General features: G+C 40.0%; 1 protein-coding gene and 1 long non-coding RNA gene across 8 annotated transcripts in view; one reads left to right on the top strand and one right to left on the bottom strand.

The window, feature by feature from the left end:
* fat3a (FAT atypical cadherin 3a) overlaps positions 1-22125 on the bottom strand; it is a 728759-nt gene that overhangs the window by 686743 nt on the left and 19891 nt on the right. The window lies entirely within an intron of this gene.
* Positions 1-22125, top strand: part of LOC140200280 (uncharacterized) — a 49805-nt gene that overhangs the window by 26261 nt on the left and 1419 nt on the right. Inside the window, exon 2 of the long non-coding RNA XR_011886587.1 lies at positions 9390-9532. This is a non-coding gene — a long non-coding RNA (uncharacterized lncRNA). The remainder of the gene's footprint in view (positions 1-9389; positions 9533-22125) is intronic.

Here is a 22125-nt window from a genome sequence, read left to right as displayed (position 1 = left end):
TGAGATTTGTCTTTAATAGTTTCTAACAGAAGAATTGTAATCACAATGACATTAACTCAAAGCTCACAGGATGGAAAAGATATCCCACTGTACAGTAAGGATTCCCTTCTAAAAGTCAGGGATATGTAACTCTCGCTTCGGCTACTGGCTGCGCGGTGATAGCACCCTGCCCGGCCAAACTTAAGAAAACTCATTTGGGTGGATGCTGTGCGATGTGTCTCCTGTTACAAATCAGTACCCCGAAATAACAAACAGTACACAATTTGCGATTAAGCCTTATAATTCTTACTTTGACTAGATATTTAGTAAAGAAATGAAAAAAAAGTGCCTAATCTTATTAAGCAGTCTATGCGCAATGCTGGAGCTCGCTGATAAGCCAATTGTCCACCACTGACCTCCTCTGATCATCGCTGCCCTTCGGACCCTCACTCCATGACCACCCTGCCGCGCTGTCTACCAACTCTCTCCATTCGCATCTTCTCTCCCCAGCAAAGACCGTGAAAATCTCTCTTTCAGACTCACAAGAAAGAACAACAGCATTCCAAACCCCATTATCTATAGTCATAACCCAAACATTGCTGCTACAGAGAAACTATTACATTATCAGTGAAACCTTATAGAATGTTACACAGCAGTGAAACCCTACAGACTGTTACAGATAAAATATTACTAAGGAGACTTATGACGTTTTACTCTTTAATTCCTAACCCGAACATAGGTTAACTGAGCGATGCACTGTTTTCATTTGCTCAAGAGTCTCAGAACAATAGGCATAAAACAAAACTCAGTATGTGAGACAGTTCATAATGGGTACACTTCAACTCTGTATTTTGGCAGCAAATAACTGAGACATCTCAAGGTCATACAAGGACACTTAACAATTGCAAGGTATTTTTCCTCCTCAAAAAGAAATGTTAATTGTGCAAATATGAATTACTTTATAGATTCCCCATCAACCTGAAATGCAAAAGGATTCTGTAAGTAAAAACTTATTTCAAAGGAAAATGTATTTCTTGGATGGAATCTAAATATTAACACTTAAAAGATATTTGAAAGGGGAAAATGGCAGACAGCCAATTTTGATTTTGGTACTTATAGTTGTAGCCAGACCAACATATCAAAAGATCTCACAACTGGAAAATTGATTAGAGTACAATAATGGAAAGCACAAATCAGGCAGGTTTTACCTCCAGTAATTCACATCACTTTTGGAGGCTTCTTAAATCACTGAAACTTGGCCAATAAGTATGGTTTTTAAAGTCTCCACAGTCAAGTTTCCATTTATTGAGTAGACAGTGATTCATACTCAAGATTAGGGACAAAATAAGTCATGGAAGATATTCAAAAGGGAGCTGCATACTCAGTATTTATTAAATGCAATTTTGAAGCACACTTATTCATACCCTGAACACTGATTTGTGCAGTACAATTTCTTTAAAAAAAATCATAGAAGATCAAACCAGATGGTTCTGTTTCTCTTCACTCAGTGTAGGCCAGATGGAGTGACAGACAGAAAAGTGAGTTTATCATTTGCTCTACAACATAAATACTTGCAAAATTAAGCCTGCAGGTGGCTTACTGCACTTTGCTTAAGTATTTTAGCTTAAAGAAATTAACCCCAACTAGTACTACAGAAGTAGGGTATGCTAATATTTCCCCCAAACATTTTTCTTATTATCCCATCAAGCTCCACCTTAATATAATGTGGTACTGAAGACTCTAAAACATCCCAACATTTTTTTGGATATCATTTCTGTAATTCATTCTCAATGCCAAGGCAAACACCATAAAATCCCGTAAAAAATATATTTTTAAAAGTTTTTCCTCAGCAATTTAAATATCTAATTCCACTGGCATAGTACTCATACAGATTATCCGGTTTTAAGGCTAGGTGTGACTCTGCATGCAATCAACAAAGAGTTTTTTAACTCATCCACAGAATGTTAATTTTTGTTATGAGTTCTTCTCTTCTAAGTTCTAATCGATCAACAAAGACCTGAAATTTATGTTGTACATGTGGAACGTGTGGCTACTATTAATGAATTATGGTTACATTTACAGCCAAGAATTTAGTCACACCACCTGGAATCCTTCAGTTCCTGTGCTTAACCATGCATGCCTTACAACCCCCAACTATTTGCTGTACATTTATAAAGCACTGAGTAAAGCAGCTCCTTAAATGGTACTAAAATCATCCACTTTGAACTGAATTTCTGATGAATTGCATAAATATGGTCTATGCCACGTATCAAAAACAAAACAGCACACACAAATGTGATAAAGAACACTGCTTGAATTTCCAGCATCTGCAGGATTCCTCATGTTTGTGACTGTGAACGAACCAGATTAATAAAATATTTGCAATTCCAAAGTTAACGACAAATAAGTAAACCACCATGTGGTCACCGAGATCCTCCAAAAGAATACATTGTTCAGACTACCCAAGCCAATTTCCCAATAAAATGTACAAATGGTACTCAACTGCCTCTCAACTGAGAAACAAAGGATAATTTGCAGGTTTTCAATGTCAAAGGCCATTGCAGGTTTTAATTAAAGTCCTCATTAAGGTCCAAAATATTAAATATTTCTATTTAAATTGACTAATCTTTCTCAGATTTTATCAGCAAGATTGTATTTATTGGAATTTGTAGGAAAGGGGTATTATAAGTCACATAATACTAGATAATGTTTTCCCTTAATTGCCCTGCTCAGAAAAGCATCTCACTGTCAGATGCTCCAAATGTAAGATGATCACCAACAATTTACCTGTATGAATCAGACTCTGTCTCAGCTGGCTCCCTTTCTGAGCTGGCAAGGTTGATTGGCACTGTGGCAATATAAATCTCTTCCTTACAAAGGTATTTATACTGTAAGGTACCTGCTATATCTGTTGTGAGCAATTATTGGATAAATAAGGAAGGTGATGATTATTTTAATGAGCAATTATTGGATAAATGGAACAATTTAATAAAATTCACAGGGAAGAAGATTCATGGGTTACGAGTTTAGAAAGTCATCTGTATTGCAACATTCTTTAACATGAAATCCGATTTCTCACTGAATCCCATGTTATAAGTAGTGTTAAGTTCATACAGGATGCTTTTTTCTCAATAGTAATAATAGTGATGCCATTGCCTAGTCAGTTTCCAAAGAAAATTTCATAAGTAGCCATCAGTGGCACTTCAAAGAACATTTATTATCAAAGTATGTATACGTCATACAACCTTGAGATTTGTCTCCTTACAGGCAGCCACAAAACAAAGAAACCTGGAGATAAAAGTGACGACAGATGCTGTAACCTGAGCAAAAAAGTAAACTTTAAGGCTGGAAGGTGATGGTTATAGGTAGAGACAGATCAGGAATTCACATATCCCTAGTTCCACTCATCACCTTCCTTATCAGATTTCCAGTATGTGCAGCCTTTCGTGTCTCCACTTATCACCTTTCAGTTTAGGTTTACAACTAGCATTTAAACTTGTTGGCTCTGTTTTCGCCACCTTCAGAGCAAAAAAAAAACACAGAACTCTAGGGAAAACAAAGAACTGCTTGATAATGAAATGAAACTACTGTTGGTGTTAGCTTCAAATCATGTGCTATATAAATGGCATCATCGGATCAATCTACTTACCTTCAGCTCCTCTGCTGTTGAAACTCTAAATAACATTTTTGACACCTCCAGATGTGGTAACTCTTTTACACCTCTGTATCCTACTCATCTTCCACACTGCACAAGAAATAAAACTGGAACTATTTAGTCATCATGACGACCTTCAACCTCAACTCCATTTTTCAGCATTAACCATACATTCCCTGATGCCCTCAGTATCTAAAATATATATCAATATAAATCTTGAAAACTTTGTTGATGCTATTACATACTAATTCCCATTCATCCATCAGCCCTGTGCTCACAGAAACATCATGGCTCCTGATAAACAGGCCCCTTTTATAAAGTAATCGTTCTTCTTCTCCTGGCTTTGCCCTTCCATCACCACCCCCATTAATGCTCTCTAAAATTAAAACTCACATTATTATCTCTCCTCAGCCTTCAGTCTTGTTATTTCCCCCAGATTTAGAACAGGTTGCTTTCAGTTGTCAACTTTCTTGCTCTAGAATTCTGCCCCTAAACTTCTGCCTCTCTCTTATATGCCTTCAAATGTTTCTTTTTGAACAAGAATTTAGCCATTTATTCATACAGGTTTCCCCCACCATCCGAAGGTAGAGCGCTCCTATGAAACGGTTCATAAGCCGGAATATCGTAAAGCGAAGAAGCAATTACCATTTATTTATATGGGAAAAATTAGTGAGCGTTTGCAGACCCAAAAATAACCTACCAAATCATGCCAAATAACACATAAAACCTAAAATAACAGTAACATAAAGTAAAAGCAGGAATGATATGATGAATACAGCCCATATAAAGTAGAAATACTTTTCCACAATAATTGCCTGCACTGTTCTCCGTTGCGAAAATCTCACGCAAGCGCTCTTGGCAGAAACACGGCGCAAACACTCTCCAGTAACTTTTAAGCTATGAAGCTGCCAAACCATACCAAATAACACGTAAAAATACATAGCCTACATAAAGTAGAAATAATGTACGTACTGTGTGTAGTATCACTTACAAGAATCGGGAAGACAGCGCAGATCACACTGATGATGGTGTGTTAGGCTGAGTCGGAGGTTGGGGTGGTGCAGTGGCCCCCACCCTCCGGGCAGCGAAACGATACCGATCCGTGAAGCATGCAGTGGTACAGCGGTGCCCGGGACGCACCCAGCACATCTTTAAGAAAAAAGCCAAAATAAACAAGCTAATTAATTAGGTGCCGCTTAGCACGTAAATGTCGGCCCAGATCAGAGGCAACGCAATCGGCAATCGTCTCTGATCTGGGCCGACATTTACGTGCCGGGTGGCACCTAATTAATTAGCATGTTTATTTTGGCTTTTTTTCTTAAAGATGTTCTGGGTGCCTCCCAGCTACCGCTGCATTCTCCATGGATCGGTATCTGTCTGCAGCCCGGGGTTTGGGGTGGTGGGACACTGGGGTGTCATCTCGTCCTGCTTCCATGAGGGTAGGCAGGTCATCTTCTTCTGTCTGCCTGCCTCGATGTCGAAGGTCGAGGTTCGTCGTCTGCTGTGGCTGATGTGGAAGGCTTTTCCAATACCTTAGAACTCATCTTCCAAACGGCTGCTCATAGGCACGTATTTAAACAATGCTGGCAAGAATGCCATTCTGAATCTGGAGCAGAGCAGCTGCTCGGGGGGCGCACTGCCTTTTGTTCACACACTGCTTTTTTTCATAACAGTGAAAACACCTTCTGTTAGCGAAAACAGGTAACTAATGTAGGTCTTTCATAACAGTGAGGTTTCGTAAAGCGCATGTTCGTAAAGCAGGGGACACCTGTATTTCTACTGTGTGACTTAGTTTAATTGTGCTTTTTAAAATAACTTCCATTGTCTAAAAATCACAAAATATGTATTCAATGTTTCTACTAAAATTAATTTGTACATTTAGTAAGCTTGTATAACATTTAATAAAATTTCTAGGACTCTGTTCTGTATCTGTGGTTTTTAATTCCGGTTACTTACATTGCTGTAAAAACTATTAAGAAGAATGAGTTTTATTTTTGCTTTATTCAGTGGGAGGAAGATTAGAACTTTAAAAAAAATGGTCTGAAAGTGTTTTTACATTTGAGAAACAAGATGCAGTTTTGGAGGTATGCCAGGCGTATCCGTCTTTCCAATTTCCCAGGTAGGTCATTAACCACTCTCCTCAAACCAATTCACAATACAATCAAGACAAACATCATTTTCAACTCCGATGTAATGAATTTTTCCAAACAACCTGAACTTCATATTTAACTAAAAGTGACTAAACTGATCTTTTCCTGTCCTTTTAATATCTCAAATTTCCATGTAACAACTAAATATCTTTGCCAGATATTGCAGTCAACAGCACTCTGAAATACAAAATGGGCCCCACAGATGCCTACTTTACTAAAGTAACCTCCTTCAATATTGTTCCCTATGGAAAGCACTCAGCAAGGAGGCCCACAATTATTTTCCTGTTAGAAACACAATTATTGACATGTGCGTGACCAAACATAACCCTTCTCCAAATTTTATCATCTACTTTAGTAGGAGAGATCTATGCATCTCAACTATAGCCCTCTTAATATCTTTACATTGCAGAGAAAGTTGGTTGCGGCTCTGAATTTTATTTTGTGTTTTAGTAGCAGGAAGAAACACCAGAAAATGGAAGTAAAGTTACTTTCACACTTGAAAAACCAGCTGCAACTTCTTCAGTATGTCAGACAGATCTGGTTGTTGGGTGTCCAGCATAAAGTTGGATTAGAAAGTCCTTTATTCTTCTTGGATGGTCATGCAACGACCAGGCATTATTTCCATTTCCACAATCACGGCCTGAATTCTGCATAACTAACTTCAGCCAGTACTGCCAATTCAATGATACTACCTTGACTTCCTCTTGAGATCCCTCACCACTATGGAAGCTAAACTCCAACCAATTCAATTCACTCTTTGTGACATCAACCAATAGCAAAGGCTCTCAAAACAACATCACAGCTGTGGTACTGAAGATCCATGTTCCAGAACTAGCTCTGCCTGTAGACAGTTAAATTACAACATTAGCATCTACTGGAATGGAAAACTTACCAAGTATATCCAGTTCACAAAAGGCAGGACAACATCAATATGGATTTACTGCCCAATCTGTCTATTTTCAATCATCAGTAAAATGAGAGAAAATATCATTAACAATGCTACCAAGTGACACAAGCTCACTGATGGCTGGTTTGGACTTTGCTAGAACCATTCAGCTACTACCTCATCACAGCTTCAGCCCAAATATCAAGGAGGAACTAAATTTCAGAGGCAAGGGGACACCAAGACAGCATTTGAGTGGATGTTGCAGCAAAGTCAATGGGCACTATGTATGAAGTCAGAACTCACACAAAAGGAAGCTAGAGATCAATCAGCTACTTATTTCAGGAGTTTTTCAGGGCTGTATCCAAGGCTGAAACATCTTCAGTTGCTTTTCAGAGACCTTCCTTCTATTACTGGAGCAGAACTGGGAACATTCACTGATGAATTGAATCGAATTGACTTATTTCTTAGAGGAGAAGAGGTTAACTAAAACAGCTGGCCTGGCCAAACAAGGGGCTTGGACCCGGTAGGAAAGTTTTGACAATGACACCTATCTTGGAATGTTCTGTGGCAGATGGAACTGCTCCGCATTTCTTTTTTATGCAGAGCAGCGTACGATTTGCTCCCAACACCTGCCAACCTCAGCACCTGGTATAAAGATAAGACAGACAGGTGTGCTGCTTGTGGTGAGAAGGGAACACCAACATATCTTGAGTGCATGCAGAGTCAATCTTTCCAGCGGCATGTACACTTGGAGACATAACAACGTTCTCAAAGTTGTAACAGAAGCAGTTGAGCGGAGAGTACTGCAGCACAACTTATCTCATGCCCATGCTGCACAGAACATCGCATATCATTTGTGAAAGGCGGCTCCAAGTCAAGGGTGTACAGCATATGCTCACGATCAAGCATACTTTCTTCAGCCAATGACTGGTGTGTCAAGGCTGACCTGGACGGGAAAGGCAGTTTCCCGGAGCAAACAGCTTCCACAACATTGCGTCCAGATATAATCGTATGGTCCGACAGCAGTAGAGAAGCGGTTATTGGTGAACTCACAGTCCCCTGGGAAGACAACATCGATGAAGCCCATGAGCACAAGTTAACCAAGTATGCAGAGTTAAGATCAGACTGCAGAGACAGAGGGTGGAAGGTCTCATGCTATCCATTCTAAGCAGGCTGCCGTGGGTTTATTGCATTCACTCTCCAGAAGTGGCTGCGTGACCTTGGCTTCACTAGAAGGGAGATCAAGTCAACCAGCAGGGCTGTAGCTGAGGCAGCAGAGAAAGGATCAGCATGGGTGTGGACCAAGTATGTCCAGAGGGGCAGATAGTCAGACAGTGTATACATATCTTGCAAACCCTTCAGTAGTTGCATAGACACCTGAACAGTAGACTATCTGTTGGATGGAAGTGACCAACAACTCTGATAGAGGCAGATGCCAAGTTTTTAAGCTCACCAGTGGGAGGTGGTGCTTTAGTACTGCTGGCCCACCACCTCGAGGGAGTCTTGATCATAAGCAGGCCGAAACTCCTGAAGACAGGTGGCAGATCAATTGATGATCCCACTGGTGATAGCACAGGACAGTTAACATCTTAGTCCATGTGTATTTTGTAACTCTTACATTCTTCACATACATGGAGTAAAAATCTTTATGATATGTCTCTATCTAAATGTGCAATGTGCAATCATTGTAATTTATAATAAATAGAACAGTCAATGTAATATAGAATATACTCAAGCCAGTGTGAGTTCATCAGTCTGATGGCCTGGTGGAAGAAGCTGTCCCAGAGCCTGTTGGTCCTGGCTTTCATGTTGTGGTACCGTTTCTCAGATGGTGGCAGCTGAAATAGATTGTGGTTGGGGTGACTCAGGTCCCCAATGATCCTACGGGCTCTTTTTATACACCTATCCTTATAAATGTCCTGAATCATGGAAAGTTCACAACTACAGATGCGCTGGGCTGTCCAAACCACTCTCTGCAGAGTCCTGCGATTAAGGGAGGTACAGTTCCCATACCAGGCAGTGATGCAGCCAGTCAGGATGCTCTCAATTGTGCCTCCGTAGAAAGTTCTTAAGATTTGGGGGCCCATACCAAACTTCCTCAACTATCTGAGGTGAAAGAGGTGCTAATGTTCACCTTTTTCACCACACAGCTGGTGTGTACAGACCACGTGAGGTCATCGGTGATGTAGATGCCGAGAAACTTGAAGCTGTTTATCCTCTCAACCCCAGATCCATTGATATCACTAGGGGTTAACCTGTCTCTATTCCTCCTGTAATCCACAACCAGCTCCTTTGTTTTTGCAACATTGACGGAGAGGTTATTTTCTTGACACCACTGTGTCAGAGAGATGACTTCTTCCCTGTAGGCCACCTCGTTATTGTTTAAGATAAGACCAATCAATGTAGTGTTGTCCGCAAGTTTAATTAGCAGATTAGAGCTGTGGGTGGCGATATAGTCATGGGTAAACAGGGAGTAAAGGAAGGGACTTAGTACACAGCCCTGAGAGGCTCCTGTGTTGAGAGTCAGAGGGGTGGAGGTGAGGGAGCCCAATCTTACCACCTGCTGGCGATCTGACAGGAAGTCCAGGATCTAGCTGCAAAAGGCAGGGTCAAGGCCGAGGTCTCCGAGCCTCTTGTCAAGCCTGGATGGAACTATGGTGTTGAATGCTGAACTGTATTCCAAGAACAGAATTCTCACATAAGTATCCTTCTTCTCCAGATGTGTAAGGACTGGATGTAGAGCAGTGGCTATTGTATCACCTGTCGATTGGTTGTGTCAGTAGGCGAACCGTAGGGACTCCAGTTTGGGTGCTGCAGATGTAATCCTTGACCAGCCTGTCAAAGCATTTGCTTATTATTGAGGTGAGTGCAACTGGACACCAGTTGTTCAGACATGTTACCTTGGTCTTTTTAGGTACAGGGACAATGGTGGATAATTAGAAGCAGAAGGGCACTCTACACTGGGAGAGGGAGCAATTAAAAATGTCTGTAAACACACCAGCCAGTTGTGCTGCACACATTCTGAGTACTCGCCCTGGGATGCCATCCAGTCCCACTGCCTTGTGACAGTCCACTTGTTGGAAACATCTATGTACCTCAGTCTCAGAGATGACCAAGTTGTAGAGGTGGCTTTCCTCAGAGACTCAGAGTTAGTGACATCGATATTCACTTTAATTTGCAACTCCCTTCTTTATGACTGCATGCATTAAGACTTGTAGGCATTCAGACATGGGCTGATAAATGGTAAGAAAGATTGGCCCTACAGAAGTGTCAGCCAATTACCATAATCACCTACCCTTTCCTTAAAATGGCATTACTGTTCCTAAGCCCTCACCACCAATGTCTAGTGGTAGTGGTGATGGTGAGGAAGGGGTAGGTAAGAGAATGTGGTCACCACTGACCAAACCCCATCGAAACAACCACTCAAGTGCCACAGCAGATCAAAAGTTGGAGTGCTGTTGCAAGTTACTAACCTCCTGATATTAAACAACTACACATTCAGCAAATTGACATCAACAAATATATGACAAAATACTCACACCATTTAACTGCAAAGGTGCAGCTCCAGAAAATATCAGGAAGCAAAACAACAGCAACCAGGATAAAGCACACTGCTTAGTGAGCACTTCTTCAACACACTAAACATTCATCTCTTCCACCACCAGCATTAAGAGGCTACAGTATTTAACCCTCTACAAAATCCACTGCATTCACTCAAATCAAGAACACTCCAAAGACACAACCTCCAGCAGCAAGCCAAAGACAAAAACAGCAAACACATGGGAACACTATCAACTGCAAGTTCCTCTCCAAGTCACACACTATCCTAATATGGGAATCTACTGCTGGTTAAATACTGAAGGTCCTAGGATTGTAGGAGTACATTCACCAGAAGAACTGCAGCAGCTCAAGAAATCTCACCACAACTGGATCAAAGGCATTTAGGGATGGGTAATAAATACTGGCAGGTACTGGCAGGTAGTCAAGCTTGTATCCTAAAAATGAATATAAACACAATCTGGTACAAAAATGGGTGCAACTCCTCCAGTATCTTGGTCATGGGTTTTCCTTCAGAATAAGATAGGCTGTGCATAATGAAACCACTAAGCACAAATAGTCTAGAAGTGCAACACTTATAAAGCCCTGCCTATCATTCCCCTAAACCAATCCATTACATGCTGAAGACTGGAGTTCAATATGGCTCATCATCAAGGCTCTGTCTGTCTAAGTAGACAATGGATGTGCCCGTTCCGGGGCGCAGACCTGGGCAATAAATATGAAGATCCTGGGCTGCCCAGACATCAAAATCCCCCTCTCGGCCTCATGGATGTGGTCCAAAGGAATGCGAAGTGGTATATTTGGCATCGGCTTGGCTGCAGGAGCTGCCAGGAGATGACGTGATATGTCATCCAACCACCTTAGGGGCTCCACTCCGGATTTGTGTAGGGTTTACTCTTTAGCCTTCTCTTCTCCTGAAGATACCCACAAGGCAGTGGGATCCATAACCCTGGATAGGGCCCCATACCGGGTACTGTCAGCCGAAGCCAGCTGTGCCTGGAACTTGTGTAAGGCAGTGTCGTCACGCCCTGTAGTAGTGATATATGGAGCCACTACCCACTACCCAGATGGGTATATGGCTATAGCTCAATTAAACAAGTTAATTCTGATAGATTAGAAATTGTTCACATTTCTAATTGAAGATTGATCAGGCAGATATCAACATGGAAAGGCAGAATTCCATTTTAACAGATCATGCCAACGAGCACCCAACCAATTTTCCTTTGTCTTTTCCAACAATTACTGGGAATTCCCAGATTTCACAGATAAGAAGAGTACATTTTCATTTTTAGAGGCCAAGAACCCTGTTGATACTTGAAACTTCTACAAATATTCAAATTACATTTATTATCAATGTATGCAGTATACAACCCAGAGATGAGCCTTCCCACAATCAGCCAAGGAACAGAAACCACGGACCAATCAAAGAAAACATAAAACAGCCAACGCACCAAAAAAAAAAACAAATCACACAAATGGCAAAAATTGAGTGTATACCACACAGAATATTAAACATTCAAACCACAGAGTCCTTGAAGCAGTCCAGGAATGTTCAGTTCAATTTATCATTCATTGACTGCAGGCTGCAGATGCACAAAATAGTAATAATAAAAAAAAGTAACCAGAAAGTAGAAACACATAACAAGAACTGCAGAATCCTCTAAAAACAAGTCTAATCCAAGGCCCAAGGCTCCAGCTCCTTCCTCTGGCAGCAGCCAGAGGGAGAGTGAGACCGGTTAAACACAGGCAGAGGACAATGAATACCGAATCAGCTTCCGCTCTCGTCCTCATAGATTTCAATCTTGATCAACACTTTAATCAGCGAGATCGGCAAGAAATGGAGCCGATCATGGGCTCGCGCCCCTTCTCCAGACTGCACACTCTGCTCCAAATCTCACCAAAATCCTTCAGAGATAGAAAAGTACCCGATTGCCAATCAACCCAAAAACACACCATCAAAATGTAAACCACAGGTTCCAATTGCATGCAGCTTAGTAGTAGAATCAAATTTGACAGAATAATTAAAGGTAGGTAGTTTTGTGAACTGTCTGAAGGACAACGCTGTTGGTAGCATGGTTTGCTGGCGCTAACTTTCACCGCACAGCAGGTTTAAATCATGTTTAAATGTAGTAGGAACTCAGGGTACTTGGCAGTAGAAAATGTATTTCAATGGTACAGTTACTAGTCAAGTGCATTTTATCTCTTCATTAAGTGTTTATCCTCTGTTTAATTTGTTTTTACTGTAAGCACTTCAAATTCTCATGAATCTTTGAAGCAACTGCAGCAAGTGACTTATCTGCTCCCAATACAATTAATAACACCAATTAATTTTAAAATGCCTTACATGCTAAAGCAACCAAGATCCACCACCCAAGTCATATTAAACCAGGTGTTCTGCACTGTAATGTATAATCCTTTCCTTTGGAAGCATACACCAGCACCCATACAGAGGGGAAAATGTGTCTGAGGGGCATGTGGAACTATATACAGAAAGTGAATCCTGGGTTACAGGTTCTCCTTCAGTATTTCGAATTACATTTACAGTATGGAATTAGTTTGCTATGACCTTGTCGGAAGGTATCAATCTCTCAATTCTGACCATGTAAATTACTGTAGCGAACATCTGTGGAAGGGTGAGAGAGGCTGGAGCTTGGGTTTAAGAGACAATGCTGCATAAGCCTGAAGATGCCATACATTCCAAAGTAAATTATCACACTGCAAAACCATCAATGATGATACAGCAGGTCAGTGACATTTGGTTCCATCTCCCTTACCCGTCTCCTCTGTAATGTCCTATGCACAATTATGTCCTTCACTGGTCTACAGTCAGAGTAAATCTTTACTGCAGCTGCTGCCAAGGTACAGTATCAGTGAAGGCGCATGCTCTAAATGTTAGCAAAGCCAGCTCTTTAAGGATCTTGCTTACAGCCATCTCTAGGAGGAGGAAGAGAAAGCTCAGTTAGAATAAATTGCAGAGGACCTGAGATCAGATGTCACCTTCAGCAATGAGGGTTACATGATACAGTTTGACAACAGCTGCAGTACAATAGTATGAGAAAGAGACGAAAAATGTCATTACGAACCTACAACTGGTATGTGCCCTCTGACATCCTCATCCCCATCACAATCCAAGGCCTCCCTCGGCTGGATTTGAAGAGTTTCCATACTATAGATATCCAGCAAATGGAGGTTTCTGACCTAGCCACCTGTTATAGCTCTTATTCTCCCCTTCCTTTCACTACAAGCTGGTTTCTTTATTTTTAAAGAAATAATAAAAACTGAGAGTCGCTACTAGATACCATAAACTAAATGAGAATCAAAATATTGTACATAATGGGTGTGATAACAGGTGCAGGCACAAGAAACAGACTCGAATGAAGAGAACTTAGGCACAGTTGCAAATAGTGGATCAATTTCAGAAAGAAAAAGGAATATAGGGAGAAATCATTTAACTGGAAACATGCATTTATAATGCACATTAAATGAAAGAAAATGACCCTCATAGCTTCATCAGACAAAATGTTACTTGTGCAAAAAAAAAAATGTGCAACCATTTTGTTGCACAAAAGAGATTAGCTTTGACGAGGGGTAGAAAAGCTGGATAGAAAGATGGGTGAAAAACTGGGTAGTTTAGTAAGGCAATTCCACAATCCAAGACCCCTGCAGCTGATCTCCTTCTTAGGAAATTCTTTGAATAGAGATCTACTTTCTTCCACTCTGCTTTTGAGATGACTAATGAAACCAATGTGGAAACCACAAACAGGGTCTGAGTTATTAGCTTATGTGGTGGTGTACTCATCCATCTTAGAGCTTCTGTGTTCTCCCGGTTCATGGCCTCAAGGTTCTCAATATCAATCACGGACGAGAGATTCCAATGGTCAGACAGGATGTGTCTCAAAGTTTGTCTTTGCAAAAGCATTTGTGTTCAAGATATAGAAGTAACCAAAGTTCACTGCAAGACCCTGGAAAACATTCATTACAGTGGAGCAAGGGTAGCAGATAACAGTTCTTTGTTTTGTGAATACTGAGAGTATTGACCATCCTCTGGTATTTTTCCATGAAAATATCATGGGCTACAGTCAACAGTATGGTTGTCAGCTGTCACTAAAGGGAGATGCTCAAGACGCTAGAGCTAGAGTAGGGGTCAGAGTACTATGGAAGTTCACAATGTCAAGGAGAGACAAAGCTATTGACAGGTTGAATGCAATGATGAGAACTTTAAAATCAAGTAGTTTGTTGGGCTGGCAGATGATGTAGGTTGATGAGTCCAACAGTGACAGTACAGGTTAGGATAAGGGAAGCCCACTGTTAAAGATTCATGAGTTTATAAATAGTATAAGCTCAGAGGCCTGTCAAGTATTGGAATTGTTGAGTATGGAGCCACAAACACATTGTGATAGAATAGCTTCCTTGGCTTAACTGGATACATCTAATTTCATCAACAGAATGTTTCAGCAGAGCTGCTGTCCATGTGACCAGGCAATGCTCTGGCCAATTCCATCAAACACTGCTCTTGAGACATAAACTCAGCCAGGAACTTTTAGGATAGGCTAGGACCTGCAATGCCTTTCGCCCTTGTAGAATATTGTTCAAGTTTTATTGACTTTAAGTAATTCAAGCCTATTTGCTACTAAGGGGTTCCAACTCCATAGCAGTATAAAACAATTTCATCTCCCTGCTTAAATAAAATGATTTATCAATTAGCATGAGTTCATGAGAACAGCAAGCACTACATCCAGATATTAAACTTCACCGCCTCAATGTCTGTCAAATGAAGACTCAAATTCCAGCAACTGGGTAAATTTGTTTGACTTAAATATTAATTTATTCTTTGGGATCTCAAGAGGGAAAATATTTAAAAATAAAAATATGCATAAAGGATCCCTCGTATTCACTGTCGCTTTGCTATGGTTTTTATTAAGTCATGATCATTGAGTCAAGACTCCCTTCTGCTGGTTAAAACCAAAGCAATTCAAAGCACTAATGATAACAACATGTAGCTCCTCCAATAGTTATCAGTGTATTTATGAATAACATTCCAAAGAAAGCAAACAAATTCAAAACCGTGAACTTGTTAAATCATTCATTAGTAAGTTAAAGCAACTGTGTTATCTGGACTCATTTTAATATCTCACTATTTGTTAGTAAGATACTAGTGAGAAATGTTTCAACAAATAAAATTTGTAATCTTGCTCATCAGTAGATTGCGATCAATATTACAGAGACACAAGAGGCCTAAATCATTTGTTCTCAGGGTAAGGTACTATTTTTTTATTCAGTCAATTTATTCTTCATGTGTTCCCACCCAAAACCAAATAACTAATTATCATGACTGCACTCTTTGTTACTATTGCCCGAATTGCACTGCAATGAATGACACAGTGAGGTATAAAAAATTGAAAACACTGATTTCCCCTCAAGAACTCCACACACTGGCACTAGAAGGTCATTGACAAGCTGTTGACCTAGACATTGCTATCAAAACAGAGGTGCCAACTGCTAATGTCAAAAGAAAGCTGCTCAAAGATCAGTACAGTGTTGACCTCCCCTTTCTCAAAGTCAGTGACTGTCAGGCATCAGCTCAGGGGAATTCTCAACATCCATCAGTACTGATATCTCTGAGCAGGCCAGAGTCTGAAGAAACCTCGGGCAGCAATGACTTTTAAAACATTTTACAGTATAGAAAATAAATTCTGGAATTTGCATAGGATTAAAGTTGAAATTTCAAAAACTCTAAAAGATACCATTTTTATATTAGAAACTTAAGAAAATATTTATCTGAATAAATGACAAGGCAAATAAAGTTAGATTTTTAAGGCAGAATAAGTTGTTAACCAATAGCTATGACTCAAAATGCTAAAGCACTCAGTTACAGTACATGTCAGTCAGCAAGGTGCAACAGCTCTGGTGATGCTTAGAGTGACATTTACAAATAGTGTTTGCTTCAAATCCGCTTTCAATAACTATAGTGGTAAAGTAAAAATGCAGTTTGGGCAATGGAGCATCATATATTTTTATAATTTGCAGAGAACAAGTGCAAGATCTCTGAACTAATCTTTGTATATAACTGTGCAATTGTAAGCTCCAGCAATTGCTGTCAGTTTTACAGGGGATTGATAGTGCCTGCTGACAGGTTTTCTATTGTCACAATTTCAGGACTTGAACCTCTTTCTTTGATGCAATTATGCATAAATGAATGGGAGAACAGGCAAAGAATAGAGAAATCATGGAAAAATTTCTAGCTCTAAACATGTGAAAAGCTAATTTGAATTGTCTTCTCTGGAGCATCAAAGACTGAGAGAAGGCTAGGTAGGTATGTATATAAAATCATGAAAGGCATACACAGTCATTTCCCCCAGGCTGGAAATGCCAAATATTAGAGGGCATAGGTCCAAGGTGAGAGGGGAAAGTGTAAGGAAGATATGCAAGGCAGCTCATTTTTTTAAAAAAAACTCGCAGAGTAGGCGTCCAGAATGTGCTACCAAATGAGGTCATGAGTTAAGAGAGAAAGGTAAAAAATTTAAGGGGAACATGAAGGGAACTTCTTCACTCAGAGGGATGTGACAGCGTGGAATGAGCTGCAAGTGGTGCATGCAAGCTCGATTTCAATGTTCAAGGGAAATTTGATAGGTACATGGTTGGTAGGGGTATGGAGGGCTTTGGTCCTGGTGCAGATCGATGGGAACAGGGAGTTTAAATGATTAGGTACAGATTGGATGGGCTGAAGGACCTGTTCTTGTGCTGTATTATTCTATGACCATGAGGTAATGGAAGCTAACATGATAACAATGTTTAAAAGGTATTTAGACAGGTATATTATCAAACAACGAGTAGAAGGATTTAAACCACATGTAGGTGTATACGAGTAGCTAGACTGGCATCATGGTCAACACAGATATGGCGGGGTTGAGGGGCCTGGTCCTGAATATACTGCTCTATGTTCTAACACTTCCCACAGTTCCTACTACTGTTGTTCCTAGAATCATTACAAAACGACTTAATTCAGAGAATGCCTAACTGTGAAAGAAACATTTCACTGAAGCTTTACTGAAGCAAATTTGACATTGCCACAAGGTATTACGAAAATTTGGTCAAAATTGTAGGTTTTAATTTGTCTTACAGCAGCAAGGAAACTACAGAGGGTTAAGGGTCGGAATTCTAGAAGTGAGTACACCGGCAGCTGAGAGAAAGCCATCAGAACTGGAGCAATTAAAAATAGGTACAAGTCTGTATAAAAGGACAGAATAGAAGGAGAAGTCCCTCTTTTGGCTACCATTTCTCCTGCAGCCCATGGATTATCATCATTACAGAGGGGTTGCATTCCTATAAAAGCACTCATCTCACCATTTTCTGCACTGCAAACATGTGACGCCATTTGTTGTTTCATTCACATTTTGTGTTTATATGACTATCTTTTCCTCAGATCCTACAGGAGTGAATTTTTATTCCATACTTCAATTTTGTTTGATTTACAAAGCCATAAGGGAGAGTAGCAGCACGTTTAAAATGACTTCTATCTCTGATCTTTCTAGATTCTAAACATCAATAATAAAAACCTTTTTGATATCTTCAGTGTGTAGAAAACTTTAAATGTGAACTGATGTTCAGATTTAAAATTCTCCCCTCTTCCTAGCCATCAGGCAATTTTTGAATAATATTATTATTATTAACGCGAGTGACCTCTGTTCTGTTCATTCCCCCAGCCAACATAAATGACCATCTCTCATCTTCTCAACCCGAGGACTTCTATTCATTTCTGCAAAGTTGTCAGGCAAGGTGGAATTGAAGTGCATTCTTGCTGTAATCTACAGCATTAGTGAGCCCATAATTCAGCATTAAACCAACTGAGCTATGTATGAATCAGGCAAAGAACATTTTCCTTCTTCCTTAAAAACAGACAAGATCAGTTTGCTTGAATAACAGGTCAGCAGAAAGAAGCAGATTTTATCATCTGGGAACAAATTCATGCAGACAACAGAAACCAAAAATGATTTACTGCTTTCCCGGCGTATATGACATATAAACTCTTCTCAGGCTTCCAGCCGGGCCCAAGTGTCGATGTTAACCAATGTTTCAATTACAAACTCCACTCCGCATTCACAGTGAATCCTGTAACTGTCAGCCATCCTGAGTTGCAGGTCATCTGTGACCCACATAAGCTGGGATTTGAGCTTCCGTTTAGGCAGAGGAGGGTATATCGACCAGACGGAGTGCACGGTGGAAACCCGCATCAAGGAGCGGAGGAGGTGTATCTATTTGGGTTACCCAGAGAAATTGGAGGTAGCAGAACATTACATTCGCAATGACCACAGGATTGACTTTGACTGCACAGAACTACCGTGCTGTGCCAATAGCTTTTGGGACTGCCTGGTGAAGGAAGCCATTGAAATAAGACCAGAGAAAAAGTAGTTCAACAAAGACAAGGGTCTTGCTCTAAATGAGAACTGAAATACGATTTTAAGCAAGGTGAGACAGCAGAAATCCGATTGGTTGATGTCAAACCAATCAGGAGGGATGAATGACAGCAGTATATATACCACCAGACTGGACATGCCTAGGCATCATTCCTGTTGAAAATGGTGTTTGTCATCAAAACTTTGGTTAAAATCCACAGCTGGACCTGGCTGGAACCCCATGAAGAATTTAAGCAGAAACCAAGTATCTGTGCTCTTTCTTTGCAATTTGTGCAGTAAACCCAATGTACCTAATAAGTGGGAATAAACAAATATGGAATTACAAATAAAAGACATGACCAAGCTTTAGTTGCCTTATCAAAGAAGTTGGCATCTTTAATCAGATTCTGAGGCATACATTCCCATTGGCAGTTTGATTCCCATTCTCTTCTGAATGGCCATGTTTCTGCGATAGTGAATACCTCATTTTCCAATGAGCATTCAACATACAAGTAATGGATCACGAGCAACATAGTATCAACTAAAATGCTACATCACTTGAAAATAGTTCCCTCAAATTTATGATCTGTAATCAGAAGCAGCGTTAGTCAACTTGCAAGTAGCATTATCAATATTCTCGCAAATGTGATTCAACTTTATTTGAACATTGCAAATCTGGGAAGAACCATTGAAATGACAGCAAATGCAGAGAAGATTTACACCTCTTGTAATTATTACCAAGACTATATTTCACCACTGCTGTGATTCTTTCATTGGTATTGTCTTGGCAATGTAGAATTTCATGCAGGGAATATGAAACACTACAATGTATGAATATAAATTGCGCCTACAGTACTCAATCTGGGAGCTAAAGTTACTTTAAGTCTGTCTGAATACACTGCTTTACAATGCTAATGGCGTGCTCAATACAAGGAGTGCTAAGTATTCCAAATACATTCAACAAGATAATAGTTTCACATCTATCAATCTGAAGAAACTTAATAAAAGTCAAAGAAGAAAACGAACTTCTGGCCTTAAGATTGGTGAAAAGGAAAACATTTGAAGATCAATGAAAAAAATATTCTTTGTAGATAATTAATTCTAAAATAAATGCAATTTCATTTTTAAGTCAGTTTCTATACAGAAGGAAACAATTACATTTTCCAATGTGGCTCTTCATGGCAAAAGAAGAAATCCAGATGCCAGAGTAAAGCTAATTTTAAACTATACCATAACTTAACCCATGTCCATTGTGGATGAGATCTCCGAACAGCTGGGAAAATAACTTAAGTACTGATATCAGTAATCCTACAGTGAAACAACCACACAAATAGAAGATGTCACATTTGTGTCATATCTGATTTCACTCTGAGAGCAATAATTGTTGCTTTAACACTTTTAAGCACTGTTTATTGTGCTATAGAGTTTGGGGATACAGAGAGTCCTCGGGGAGTGATGGTTCCTTTGCTGATAACCGTTTGGATCATGAACCTTTTGTGGCAGATATAAACAATTTGTCGGAGGGAATCAGAGAAGTAGCTGTGAAGAGAACGTGATACAGCCTCGAAGAGCAGCTGCCAGCTTGCCCCAGCTCTGCTCAGTTTAACCAGCCCCGAATTGTTGTGGCTTGGTTGGGAGGGGTGTAGGGTGTGAAGGAGGGAGGAGAGAAGGCACGCGGTAATGACCCATTCTGAGCCAGCAGAAGATTGTTGCAACCTAGCATCAACTGGTAAATCCATCCCATACCACGCCAGCCTCACAAACACTCATTTGTATGTTCAGGCGGCCTATAAATCAGGTGTTCATAACCTGGTGAGAACCTGTAGAGATTCCTCAGTGCATTTGGAATGAAAATAACAAAGGATATCAATTGGCTCTGTAAGCCACTTCAGAAATAATGCACCTTTATTAAAATTTTAAATTACAGACAATTGTCAGTATTGTAAAGAGTGAACGAAGGAGGTACCACAGCATGGTGCCAAAGTCTGTCTATGCAAAAATGAAGCTGCCATGCTGAATCAGAAAGCAAAACTGCAAGTGGGAACTCCCAGGAATACAAATCTGCTGTTCTTAAGGAAGGGAATTGTCATGTTTTGTAACTTCAAAACATTATACTAATTCAACAGAAGACACAGAAGTCAAAACTGTGAGTCTAATGTTGGTTTTAATTAAGCGAGGTGCACACATATCATGTGCAGAGTGATGATACATATGCAATCACATATTTATATGTATAACCCACTCATCAGTGGCCAGTTATTTGTACACCCAAAGAAAAGCTGGACAGTCACAGCACCATGACATATTTATCATTCATAACGAATTGCAACTCACAGCAGATGACTTTGTAAGGTTCTTTAAGGACTGGTATTTTCATAATTGGACATCACTTCACTTTCTACAGAGAAACGGAAAAAGGGAAATGCAAATTAAACCCACTATAACTCCACTCCTAAAATCAAAGGATGCTAAAACCAGATGTGCAAAACAAAAATCATGAGACAACCAAAGATATGCAAATTACCACAGTGGTCTCATTGCATTGACAAGTATTGCAGACACAGTGAGAATGAAACTCAAATAGGTGAATATGACAGAAAGCAACTCAGTACTTGCCACGCACAAGATCAGAACAGAAGAGAGCTTCCTCTGTTGAACAAACAGGCACCATCTCGGAAAGAGTCAGCTGGTTTGAAAGGAGCTACAGAGATGTTAAAGGATGCACCTTGCAGAGCCGGAGACCACATCTTAATAAGAGTTAGTTCAGAACAGATCAGGAATGACAGGTTTTTGACCCAGGTCTCTCAAGGACATTGTGCCAAAGTCAACCAGGTTGAGACTAGGTAATTATTTCAGGGTTTCCACCCCCCCCCACCCCGCCGACTGTTATTTGTAAAGGAAAATGCAACATGTGCATAATATGCAACATCAACCCTTGCAATAATAGGTTTTTTAATGAGCTCACCAGTTTAAGGATTGTTTCACGTATTTAGCTTCTGGCTATTGTTCTGCAAGCTTTGAGGACATCAACCTTTGTTGATAGTCTAAACTTGAAACTATTTCCAGGTTTTATTCCCTTTGCATGAATGAGTGAGAACTCTTCTGTTAACAGAATCAAAAAAAAAATTCAAATACAAGCTACTTTTATATGTCAAGGTAAGGATTTTTTTCATTTTGGTTTTGTTTCAGCTTACCTTTTCATTTCATGCATAGAATAGAACCCAAAGCTTACTTTATATTTTTATACAGGTAATTTGCTTGCTTTTAGTTTACAGCATTTGTTGAAAAGAGCTGGAATGGTAGTGACAAGTTTCAACCCCACAAAAGAGAAATGATCTGGCATGGAAGAAATTTCTTCCAAAGAATCTGGGAATTTGGCACAATGACAAGGAAGGAGGGAAGTCAACTGAAGTATAGCTTTTTTTTTGGTGGTGGGGTGCAACTGTTGGCAGGGTATAAAGAGAATATACAGCGTAAAGATAACAGATAAAACAAACATACTAA

This window comes from Mobula birostris, chromosome 7, assembly GCF_030028105.1.
Source record: "Mobula birostris isolate sMobBir1 chromosome 7, sMobBir1.hap1, whole genome shotgun sequence".
NCBI lineage: Eukaryota > Metazoa > Chordata > Chondrichthyes > Myliobatiformes > Myliobatidae > Mobula > Mobula birostris.
Note: the sequence above shows the minus strand (reverse complement) of the source record. Positions and strands in the feature narration are given on the sequence as shown.